This window comes from Rattus norvegicus, chromosome 4, assembly GCF_036323735.1.
Source record: "Rattus norvegicus strain BN/NHsdMcwi chromosome 4, GRCr8, whole genome shotgun sequence".
In the NCBI taxonomy this organism is placed as follows: Eukaryota; Metazoa; Chordata; class Mammalia; order Rodentia; family Muridae; genus Rattus; species Rattus norvegicus.
In genome coordinates, this window is record NC_086022.1 from 105654851 (window position 1) to 105667792 (window position 12942).

Genomic DNA, 12942 nt, shown 5'->3' on the forward strand with positions numbered 1-12942 from the left:
TCTGGAAGAGCAGTCGGGTGCTCTTAACCGCTGAGCCATCTCTCCAGCCCCTAATTTTTGTTCTTAACAAGTTGGTGTGCTCTGTGGCAGGCATGTTTCTTCTCCCAAGGACTTTGCTGACTTCACACACTTTGCTTGTGTGAAATGACACAGAACTGGAGTGGGCTCAGTGGAGGGGAAGATACTTGCTGCCAATGGCTGGAAATTACTCATGGTGAGATACAGAGTCCATAGGTCAGTGACTCCTCCTCCCACAGTGACATTTCCTTTTGATCCAGGGTTTGGGGAAACATTCTATCATGGGAAAGAATACAGTCTGGTACTCACTCTATTCATGTTCCAAACAACAGTGTGTGTGTGTGTGTGTGTGTGTGTGTGTGTGTGTGTGTGTGTGTGTGTAATATTTATATGAAAGGTGACATGTCTATTTACGGTTACACCACAATGCAGTATGTGGTGTGTGTGTGTGTGTGTGTGTGTGTGTGTGTGTGTGTGTGTGTGCGTGTGTGTGTGTGTGCGTGTGTGTGTTATGAAGGTGTTCAGGTGACTATTATGAATGAGACTAAGAAGGGAAAAAAAGAAGAGGAGAGGGGTCCTGCTTAGCCAAGTCCTTGATGCGATCATGCAAATGGTTAGAGCAAAGAGCAGCAGACTTTATGCACCAGCAGCTAGTGGGACAGAGGATTATCGCAGAGGAAGCCAGAGCTACCAACCATAGTCCCATCAGGTTTATGTGGCTTCCTGTTCTGCATAAGAGAAAGAAGCATATTCTAAAGATAGAAACTTTAATAAAAAAATAAACTCTTTATAGAATAGGAGGTTTTCTGAAGAGGTTGCTCAGTGGTTAGGAACATTTTCTGCTCTGATGGAGTCCCCAGCATCATATTAATGGCTCACAACTGCATGTAACTGCAGCACCAGGTCAGCCAACCTCTGTGGTACCATAACACATCGGTTACCTGCCCCTCCCACCCCTCCCAGACAGTTAAAAATAATAAAAACAAATATTTAAAGACAGAGGATTCTGACATAAAAAGGGGCTCTCTAGCATACTCATACATATATCTCTGTACTCTTTTTGTTTTCTCTGTGCCAAGTGAATTTATCCAGTTGAGGAAGTTGGGGGAAACCCATGACTTGAGCCAGGCCACATCAAACAAAGCAAGCCCTGCAGGCCAAAGGGACTCCTCATACTTCCTGCCAGGGACAGCAGCTTGGGGCTTGGAAGGGTAGGCAGCCTAGTAACAAACGTACTGTTCTAGGAGCCCCTGGTCGCAGGAATGACCATAAAAGCAACAGATGCTCTCTGTTGGGGGCTGTCACACACCATGGCTTCTATGAGGCCCTGGAGTGTTGGGAGGACCCCAGGTGGGTTGAGTGGCCAGTACCTGTTATTCTTACCCTGGAATTCCTTGCTACCATAATGTCTGTAGTTTTTCTCCAACTCTGTGATGCACACATAGATTCCCATTGCCTTCACTGTTGGCCATAAGCTTCTTTCTGCGATGGTTAGCAGTAACACAGAAATCCCTAAAAGTCAAAGAGCTGAGCGTAAGTAACTGTTACATGCTGTGCTCAGCCCTAAATGGGACATCTGGGTAGGATGATGTCATTATGCAGGCAAAGGCAGGTACAGGATAGAACGAGGCCTGCCATTGGATGAGAAGGAAGGATGGGCAAAAGAAATGTTTTAGAGGCGGAGCAGACTGGAGTGAGAGGAGGAGAAGCAGCCAAAAGAACAAGGAGGTGGATGTTAAGATTCCTTTCTGCACATTTACAGGTTGTTATGAATATTCTTAAGGGATAGATGTGTACAGGGCTTTGTATGTCTAGATGAGCAAATTATGTCTTAGTAATAGGGTCAGAGGTTATTGTGTTGTGTGTTCTTTTATGTGGCGATTTAACTGAGTTCAAGAGAGTGTGTGGTGGCTGGACACACTGGGCTTCCACGGAATTGGGATGTGTATGTCTGGCATGGTGGCAACTTGCCTTGCAACTAGATGGGTAGAAAGATTGTTGCCAGGCTCAGAGAGTAGCCATCAGCAATGTGATATGGGATGGAGTTTAGTGGGTGAGACGCTTTGTTGACTAAGATGAAAATATCTAACAGATGCCATGGACACTACGGTGCTGGATCTAGTGCGGGGATAAAAGAAGTTTATTTAATTTTACTGCAACACATCTGGATCAATCACTAAACCTCTAAGGCACAGGGAATGTCACAGAAGAAGGTGAGGGAAGAATAAAAAGTCAGAGGATGGGGAGGAGTTCCTTCTCCAGACATGCTATGGCCATTACATTCACAGCCTCAATGCAGCTATGATTACCTGTTCAAGAACAAGCCAACCACAGCAGCTAACATTTCAATAGGCAACATTAACTAGACGCAGTAGACAATGGGGAAAAGAGAGAGGGGGGATGTGAAGTGTGGTCCTCCCTTCTTCTGGGGTCATTAGCCCATGAGGACAAAAGGAACAGAATCAATGAAGAGAGTTTCAGGTAGCCCATGAGCATGAAGGGAGACAGATCAACTTTATTCAGGGTGAATCAAGGGTTATATAGTTTTGGGGTTAGGGAAGTAGAAATATCTAGTGTGGGCAAAGGTCATTGGTGGAAGGCTAAGGTACTGAGATGACTCTTTAGCATGGGGACGCGTCCCAGGAATCTCAGGAGAAAGGAAACTGGACCTGTAATCGCACCAAGGCTACTTACAAGACACCCTACAGATAGATGGTTTAGGTGTTTTGAGCTCCCCAAAGTCAGAGAAGGAGAAGCCCTGCTGATACAGGGGGTCCCCATTTTGGGCAGAGCCCAGAACACTAGCTGGACAATGGTAGACTTTCACCTTAATTAGCAGGGCCTGACAGTGAAGGGACAAGTTAGGAGTGCCCAAGGGGAGTGTACAGGGGAGCTGGGAGTGGATATGGCCAAGATACATCTTTCCATGCATGAAACTGTCAAATAATAAATAAAAGATAATTTACTTTTTTTTTCTTTTTTTTTTTTTTTTTTTTATGGCAGGGTCTCTGTGCATATCCCTGGCTGTCCTGGAACTCACCATGTAAACGAGGCTGTCCTGAAATTCACAAAGATCTTCCTGTTTCAGCACTTGGAGGCTGGAATGAAAGGTGTGTATGGGTGATTTACTGTTTTAAAAAGATACCTGTGGCGTGTGTGTGTGTGTGTGTGTGTGTGTGTGTGTGTGTTCCTAAAAAGGTGTAAGAAAACAATTTGAAACCCTAAGCTACTCAAAGATCACATTAAAGCTGTCGGTGGGAAGGGATGGCTCTAGTTTGATGGAAATGACTGCCATTTACTCATAATTGGTGCTAACTTTGGGATGTAGACAAGGAACGTTTAGGTTTCCAAGTGAACTTTTCTCAGGCTAATCCTCATAATTTGCCTGGATTTAGACTCTTCTGGAAAACAGGTTTCTGGGTGTGTCTATGAAAATGTTTGCAGAGATTAACTGAGGGAAATCTCAGAAAGTCACCAGCACCACTCTATGGACGTAGGCCCTGAACTGAACAATATTGTTTTACTGTTCGACAAAGGTCTGAGTAGTATTTTTGTCACAGCAGTAAATGGAGTCACTACCATAGAAATGGGCTAAGCCAAATGGCATTTGTGAGGTACACTGGAGGTTATTTATTTCAAAAAGGTTGACCAAAACCTTTCAGAAATTGTCCCCAAAGCTCAAGCAATTACTACTTAACAGGGTGATTTACCAAGAATGTAAACTACGAAAAGGTTACTCTTTGGAGAAGCTAAAATGAACTCTGAATTTTCACTGTTGTAAAATCAGATTTGTTTTGGTGTGTGTGTGTGTGTGTGTGTGTGTGTGTGTGTGTGTGTGTGTCCATAAGACAGAGTATATACACATCTTCCTCAGTCGAGCACTCTCCACCTTAGTTTATGAGTCCACACTGACTTGGATAGAGCTCACAGACTTCACCAGACCAGCCGGCTGGGCAGAGAGTTCTAGGGATCTGCCTGTCTCTGCCTCTCCCCTGCTAGAATCATAGATGTATATAGGTCTGGCTTTAAAAAACACTATTGTTGTTATTTTACGTGTATGAGTGCTACATCTGCACATATGTGTATGTATTGTGTATGTGCAGTAGCGGGCAGGGGCAGGAAAGGGGCATCAGATTCCCTGGAACTGGGGTTACCAAGGGTTGTGAGCCTGGGTTCCTGTGAAGAATTGAACCTGGGTTCTCTGCAAGTGCAGCCTATGTGCTAACTACTGGGCCATCTCACTGGTTCCTGGGTTTGGCTTTTTATGTGTGTGTTAGGGATGGGAACTGGGGTCCTCATGATTGAACTGCAGGCACTCTACCAGTTTAGTGACCTGGTAATATCTGGGCTGGCCAGATGGCTCAGTGGATAAAGTGGCTTGCCTAAAGGCAGAGAAGAACACTCCCGACAGTGGACAAAATATGACCAGCGGCCTGGAGCTCCCACAGTTATGATTCCCCTTAGTGTGAAGACCCAATGTCTTGAAATGTGGGAAAGGAACACCTTTTAAAGTTGCTGTGTCATGGCAGTGAGACGAATAACTAATCTGAGAAGGGAGGGTTTATTCTAGTGCCACCACGTTCAGGTCAGCTAACCCACTCCGGAAAGCTCCCCACAGAACACACTGAGGCTTTGACACTTGGGTGATCCGAAATATCATTAAGTTGTCAATCACTACTAAAACACCACATGTGTCAAAAAAAAAAAAGTGTAAGCAAGTGAACATGAGAGAGTTCTAGAAGACTTTGAGGGTCAATGAGGTAGCTCAGTAGGAAAAGGCTGTCGACCAAGACTGAGCATGTGGGTTCAGTTCTGAGGATCCACTTGGTGGAAGGACAGCACAAAACCAGGCAATGTCTTCTGACCTCCACAGGCATCCTGCGGCACCTGACACAAACAGTTGTACTCACACACTAAATATATCCCATGGCTCACTGGGTAAAGTGCCTGCTGAGTCCTATCGTAGAAGGAGACCGGCCAACTATATGTCCATCTCCACAACACTCGGGCATGTCCATATCCCACCCCACTAAGTAAATAAATAAATGTAATTTTTAAAAGTTAAAAAGTTTCTGACTGGTAGTCCATAATAGAACTGTAAGCAGTTTTCATGTTGTCTGCACGAATCCCAACTCTCAAATGCCCCCTCATACAGTGTAGCTAGACATAGGGTGTGGCTCTCATTTTGGGGGTCTAGCCACAGTGGGGTTTTCAATTACCAGGATCATGTATCTGTGGGAGGCCTTCTATGAACCAATGACTTTGTTGGGTGCTGTGATGCGTTCTCAATGAAACCTCCCAGCAGCTTGCCCACTGAGGACCATTACGCCCAATTTACAGAAAAGAAAACCAACACTGGACAGGGGTGATCCACCTCCAGCTTCAAAACCAGAAGTGAGCAATCCAGTGCTCCAAGACAGACCTTCTAATTCTGTTACACAATCTACTTTCTTCTTTTGTGCATGTGTGTATCCCTCCATACCCTTGAGACCTAACTCTGCTCGAGGGTACGAGAGGGGCTTCAGAAACCATTGAAAACAATCAAATGAAAGCCAGCCTCTGACAGCTTGCTCCAGGGCCTTTGTTCCTCCCTCCAGTGAAATTTATGAATCAATCCTAAACCAAAGCATGTGAGTGCAGCAGGGAGCCTCAGCAAAGCACAAGTGTGTAGCAGGAGCCTCAGCAAAGCACATGTATGTAGCAGGAGCCTCACCAAAGCGCATGTGTGTAGCAGGGAGCCTCAGCAAAGCACATGTGTGTAGCAGGAGCCTCAGCAAAGCACATGTGTGTAGCAGGGAGCCTCAGCAAAGCACATGTGTGTAGCAGGGAGCCTCAGCAAAGCACAAGTGTGTAGCAGGGAATCTCACCTAGGGAACAAGCCCATGGGGGCCAGGGAATGGAATGTGGTGGTTTGAATATGCTTGACCCACAGAGTGGCACTCTTAGGAGATGTGGCCTTGTTGGAGTAGGTGTGGCCTTGTTGGAGGAAGTGTGTCACTGTGGGCATGGCTTTAAGACCTTCATCCTAGATGCCTGGGAGTCAGTCTTCTCCAAGTGGCCTTCAGACAGTGATGTAGAATTTTCAGTTCCTCCTGCACTGTGCCTGCCTGGATGCTGCCATGCTCTGCTTTGATGACAATGGACTGAACCTCAGAACCTGTAAGCCAACCCCAATTAAATGTTGTCCTTATAAGAGTTGCCTTGGGTTGGGGATTTAGCTCAGTGGTAGAGCACTTGCCTAGCAAGCACAAGGCCCTGGGTTCGGTCCTCAGCTCCAGAGGAAAAAAAAAAAAAAGAGCTGCCTTGGTCATGGTGTCTGTTCATAGCAGTAAAAACCCTAAGACAAGGATTGTAAAGCAAAGTGGATCTCGGCTCATAGCAACTCCTTGGTTGTTAAAGGAAAAAGAATATTGGAGCCAGGTGTGGTGGCATCTGCCTAGGATCCATGAGACGCGAGATAGAAACAGGAGGATCAGGAGTTCAAGGTCATCCTCAACTGCACAGCTATACGAAACTGTCTCCAAAAATTGCAAACAGGTTATCACCATGTTGAAACTCTTTTAAAGTCATGAAATACCACTCACAATAACGCCTTCCCTTCTTACAAAATGTGTCATAGATAGCTGGTCACCACCACTTGGCCTAAGACACTGGTATGTTTTTGGCTCCAGTGCCCCTAATGCAAGATACTGGAGACTCCTGTCATCGGCCCACCCGAGGGAATTCCATTTCCATTGTTCCTTTTCTGTTCGAGGTGGGGATTTGCTGAGTTTTGTTCCTGCTCTTGAGAATCTAGAGAATCCTATCACCTTCCCAGCCCCCAGAGGGGACTCTCCCTCCACAACAGGCTCTCCTCTGTCAGAAAGCAGGCTCCAGGAATAACAGCTAGAATAAACATCGATTAGAGTGGAAGCAGGACAACCCACTTCTCAGGGTTGCTGGGAGCTGTGAGCGAGATCATTGGCTTATCCTACCACCATGACTGAGTCAGCCGCAAAGCTCCCGGTACAAAAGGAAACTGAGTACCTTTCCAGAGTTCTGAAACTCGGCAGACAGTCACTAAACGGCAGCCATCATATACGAAGCTTTGACAGGGGCACAAGGAAAGGTTGCCTTAGTTTCTTTTCCTGTTGATATCCTGACAAAAACAACTGAAAGGAGGAGACTTACTCTGGCTCACAATTCACAGGCTCAGTCTATCACGGCAAGGACGTCAAGGCCACCGCCGTCAGGAAGGAGAGAGGAACGCATGTGCACGCATGAGTGCTCATCTTGCTGTCTCCATTTTCTTCAGCCCAAGATCCTATGCCCAGGGAATGGTCCCAACCAAAGTTAAGATGGGTCATCTCTTAACCATATCAAGTAACGCCTTTAAGATAATGCACATCCAGAGGCCCATCCTCGTGTGACTTTAGATTAGTGAAGGTGACAGTTAATACTAGCCATCCCTGAGGGACCATGAAAGTTCCCATGCCAAGCTCGCAAATGAACTTTGACCTCTAAGCTTTTTGGAAGCCAATGGGGATAATAATTATTAAATAATTAGCTTATCAGATGCTTTCTAAAGTCTAATCGTTGAATCAAACATTATAGTTTTTTTTCTACTCCGAATCCCCATGATAGCTCTAACAAGTAGATATTCTTTTAAGATTCATTTATTTTGTGTGCAAGAGAGTTTTGCCTACATGTATACGTGTATCATACCCTGGATCCTCTGAAAGAGTCACTATTGTACCAGAAAGTGTTCATGAACCCCAAAAGTCCATGAAGAAGCCGATTCTGATGCAATCGCATTAGGGTCTCTTTATTTAAGCTCGAGCTTGGGCCACACCACTGTCTCTAAAGCAATAGAACAGGAGGGTGTAGCTTTGAGCCCAATTTTAGGCAAGTATTTATAAAGGCAAGAAGGGGCTATGTGGCCTGGCACATATCTGATTGAGGGGCCATTATGGCCTTTAAAATAATTGGCTGCGGCTGGGAGCCAAACCACACACTTAACTTTTGTTTTCTTCCTGATTGGTGGTTGTTAGGAAGTGAAGTACCGGGGCAGACTTGTAACCTGGAGGTGTAGATTTGTTGGGGAATAGCATGGGAAATGGTCTTAGGTATCGGCCTGTTAGTTAACTTGAGCTCAGCCCTGCTCCTCATCCCTTCTCTTGTCTTCATCGCTTTCTTTTCTTCTTGGCTTCTTCCATTGAGAGAGGCGCACCAGGCAGGAAATCTCGTGAAGGATTTATCAGAGGCTCCAGGGTGTGGAGGGACGAATCTCGGAATGACTGCCCTCTGCTCTTAGAGTGGGCAACAGGGCACTGGACAAAGGGCAGGGTTTATATAGGATTTCTTAGGGGCAGAGCTTTTCAGGGCAGAGATTTCCAGAGTGAAGATTGGTGGGATTTCAAGTTCTGAGCTTGGGGCGCTCAGGGATTGACAGGTTCTCTTGTTCAAGGACTGATGGGTTTTGTGGGAAGCTCAGGGAACTGATGGACTTTTTTTCACCCCTCTTTCCCTGCATCCAGCTCATGAGTTTGAGGGAAGTCCTTCCTGGCTGCAGCCAGCTTTGGCTGAAGTGCCATCTCTGTGGGGATGCTCAGGGAGGCTGGAGAGGTGATGATACCACCGTGGACAGCTCCCGTGAAGGCTGCAAGCTGAGATGTCATGGTGCTGCCATTTTGACAGAACACCCCCCCACCCCCACCCCCACCCCGCTTTTGAGAGGAAAAAGGGGTTTGTTTGACTAACAATTTCAGGTTACAGTCCATCACTGAGGAGAAGACATAACTCAAGCAGCTAGTCACATCATATCCACAGACAAGAGGCAAGAAAAAAGGATCCTCCTTGCTTGGTTTGGTTTTGGTTTTGTTGTTGTTGTTGTTGTTGTTGTTGTTGGTGGTGGTGGTGGTGGTGGTGGTGGTGGTTGTTTTTGGTTTGTTTGGGGTTTTTTTTTAATAGCATTTTTCATTATTATACATTTCAGGACTGAGCCTAGGGAATGGTGCCATAATCAAACTGATCCTCCACAGACGTTCCCACATGTCAGCCTGGTCCCCCTGGTCACCATGATGCACTCAAGTAAATCACTAAAGCATCCCAACAGCAGCCGGACTGTAGAAGAGAGTCGAATTCTCTGACCACGGAGTCAGGTAAACTGCGATTCTGATTTATGAAAATCCCAGGCTAGACTCCCATACCTAGTCACACCTGGATGGCTATGAGACAACAAATTCTTAATTGGGAAAGCCAAATCTTGAGTTTGTTTCACAGTGATATGTAGCATAGGTGGTACCCACCTGTATATCATGCCTTTGGATAGAAGGATGAGCTAAGAGGAATGGGTTCTACAGGGAAATGTGAAGACCAGATTGGAAAGGCTTGGCAGTCAGGATAGGTCGCAGACGGGGGTTAGTGAAGCCTTTGACAATTAAGTGATGCAATTGTATTTCCAGGTCAGAAAGTATGTGTTTAATTCAAAAGTGTGATGAAGGGTTCCAGCAGATGTGTTACAGGCTCCAGTTGGAGGGAGTTATTTCCCATGACATTGACTATGCCCACCTGTATTCAAAACTGACTTTTGGAGTCACCAAAGAACACCCCCCTTCTTTCTCTCTTTTTTCCCACGATATATATTTTTTTTACTTTTATTTTTACTTATTCATACTTTTTTACTTTCATTTTTACTTATTCACTTTACATTCTGCTCACTGTCCCCCTCCCAGTCACCCCTTCCCACAATCCTTCCCCCATCCCCTTCTCCTCTGAGTGGAGTGGGTGATGCTCCCCCTGGGTATCCCCCCCAACCCTGGCACATCAAATCTCTGAGAGGCTAGGCACATTCTCTCCCACTAAGGCCAGTCAATGCAGCCCAGTTAGAAGAACATATCTCCCATACAGGCAACAGCTTTTGGGGTAGCCCTGGAGGATCTGCTATTTTTGGCATCTCTTGTAGGGGCATCTTACTGTGGCTGTAAGCCGGGGCACGAAGGAGGGGCTGTCTGTTGCTTTGATGGGTTTTTGCCTTGATATGCTAGGGTACTACAGTGTATTTCCATATTCAGTCCCCAGTTACCTAGTGATGTGTAACATTTTCCCCTAGTAGTGAAACATTCCATCCTGTAGGAAAGCTCCTTAATCAGGAAGGTAATGAACTCAAAATAACTTCAGGAAGTCCCAGAAACTGACCAGATTCACTAGGCCCCGCCCTCCGAGACTGTTGAGAGTCACTCTCAGTCAGTCTTAGTCAGGGTTTCTATTGCTGCACAAAAATATCATGACCAGGGGTTGGGGATTTAGCTCAGTGGTAGAGTGCTTGCCTAGGAAGCACAAGGCCCTGGGTTCGGTCCCCAGCTCCGAAAAAAAGAACTACAAAAAAAAAAAATATATCATGACCAAAAAGCAAGTGGGAGAGGAAAGGAAATTCAGCTTACACTTCCACATTGCTGTTCATCACCCAAGGAAGTCAGGATTGGAATTCACACATCGAAGGAAACTCAAGGCAGGAGCTAATACAGAGGTCATGGAGGGTGCTGCTTACTGGATTGCTTCTCCTGGCTTGCTCAGCTTGCTTTCTTATAGAACCCAAGTCCAGGGATGGCACCACTCACAATGGGCCATCCCCACTTGATTTGTAATTGAGAAAATGCCTTACAGCTGGATCTCATGGAGGCATCTCCTCAAGAGAGGCTCCTTTCTCTGTGATAACTCCAGCTTCTGTAAGTTGAGACACAAAACCAACCAGTACACAAGCCAATCTTTAAAGAAGACTCTGGAACTGGCCTGGCAGCTTGGGAGAAGCAGAAACCAGTCCAGCTGCCTGGAGGAGGTTTTAGACCAACTGATGTACTTGGCAGGGACACTCTTCAAACTGTTGAGTGGCCTGCAGGCTGTGGAGTGTGCACCACATTCCCAGCTTTTGTAAGCTGTCATACTGGGGTGGACGTTGGTGAGAAGCTATCTTGGAGTCATTTCTGCTGGAGTCAGTAACCCCCACCCATGCTCCTGGAAGTAACCCCAATAAAACACATGGTTCACCAGGCTGGACTTTGGTGAGATCTGCTCTTTGATCTGTCATGGGCTCCTTATCTTGGATGAGTAGATAAATGTGTGTGTTGCATTTTCCCAGGAAATTTTGACACATGACACCTAGGCTTCTCTCCCAATACCAATTTTCTTTCATTTCCAACATAGTCCCCATTCTACCTTCATACCATGTGTATATATGAAGTTAAAAAGGGAAATATATACACAGATACATTAAAATTTATATTCCATACAAGAGAGGAAAATGTGGTATTTATCTTTTGAAGTCTGGCTTACTTCATTTAACATGATGATCTCCAGATCTATCCGTCTCCCTGTAAATGATCTAATTTTGTTCTTCCTTAAGGCTGACTAGAAGTCCATTATGTATACATTTTCTTTATCAACTCACCTGTTTTTTGTTTAACATTCTTGGAAGGAGTCTAATTCTTATGAGACAGGTGAGGGAAACGAAGTCTGAGCAAGAGTGACAGTGCCTGCTCTACCATGCCCACCATGGACCCAGAACTAAGTGACTAAGTGAGCACAGCTGTTCAATGGCAGACTCAGCAGTCACACTCAAGGGTAGAGCCCTGGGCCAGAGCTCTGCAGCTTTGCTCCTGCACTCTTAGCACCACTGCTTCAGGAAGTAACAGTGGTAGTCAGTGTTCTCACAGACAGCAAAACAGCAGGAGGAGGCAGCCATCTTCACTGTAGGTGTGTGTAGCTCCCAAGCCAGGTCAGCTGTGCTTCAGCAGGACAGGATGGGGTCCCAGGTGATGTGGGGGATGTTGAGGTAGCCTGGGAGTATGTGTCAGGTCAAGAGTGCTTGAATAGTCCACGTCAGAAGCAGCTGGTATCAACAGAGCTGAGGAACTGGTAAGGAAGGATAGAGTGTTCATCGCTGTGACAGAGTCCTGAGAGAAACTGTGACAGAGGAAAGATTTATTCAGTTCTCTCCATATGGCTAGCTCCAGGCCTGTGGTGGGGCAGACATCATGATGGAATAGCATGGCAGTGTAAAGCTGCCTCCTCTGTCATTGAACATCAAGAGAAACAGAAAGAGACCGAGGATGAGCTGTGGTTTGCAGACTCTCAAGACCTACTTCCTCCAGCTAAGCCCTACTTCTACATTTCTCACTACCTCCCAAAATGTCTCTACAGGCCGGGTACCAAGCCTTGATTGAACACATGGGCATGTGTCTTCATCCAGGTTTTATTGCTGTGATGAAACACCATGACCCAAAAGCAAGTTAGGGGAGAAAAGGATTTGTTGGGTTTAACTTGCATATTGCTATTTATCACCAAAAGAAGTCATGACAGAAACTCCTCATGCAGGGCAGGAACCTGGAAGCAGGAACTGAGGCAAAGGCCATGGAGGGATGCTTGCTTCCCTAGCTTGCTCAGAACCCAAGACCACTAGCCCAAGGATGGCATCACACACCATGGGATGGGCCCTCCCCCACTGATGACTAATTGAGAAAATATCCTATAGCTAGATCTCACAGAGGCATTTCCTCAACTGAGGCTTCTTTCTCTGTGATGACTCTACCTTGTGTCAAGCTGGCACACAAAACCAACCAGTATGGCATACATATGTAGGACATTTCCTATTTAAGCTGTTACAGACCATGTATGTGCAGAAACATAGGTAATTTGCAAGGAGTAAAGGTGTAACTCTAGTTTTTTCAAAACTTGCTTTTAGATTAAGATAGTTCTTTCTTTCTTTGTTTTTTTTTTTTTTACACTCCAGATCCAGATTTTATTCCCCTCATGGTCCACCATCCGACTGTCCACTTCCCATTACCACCCTCCCCATCTCCTCCCTGCCCCTGTCTCCATGAGGATATCCCCACCCCACCAGACCTCTAAACTCCCTGGGGCCTCCAGCCTCTTGAGGGGTAGGTACAT

The 12942-nt window shown here is 45.9% G+C and overlaps 1 long non-coding RNA gene across 1 annotated transcript; it reads left to right on the top strand.

Moving 5' to 3' along the window:
* The first annotated feature begins 1695 nt into the window (after positions 1-1695).
* On the top strand, positions 1696-11154 carry LOC120102169 (uncharacterized). The gene is made up of 4 exons (XR_005503336.2): positions 1696-1780; positions 3022-3128; positions 8993-9158; positions 10663-11154. It is a non-coding gene; the product is annotated as an uncharacterized LOC120102169 (long non-coding RNA).
* Positions 11155-12942: the final 1788 nt, after the last annotated feature.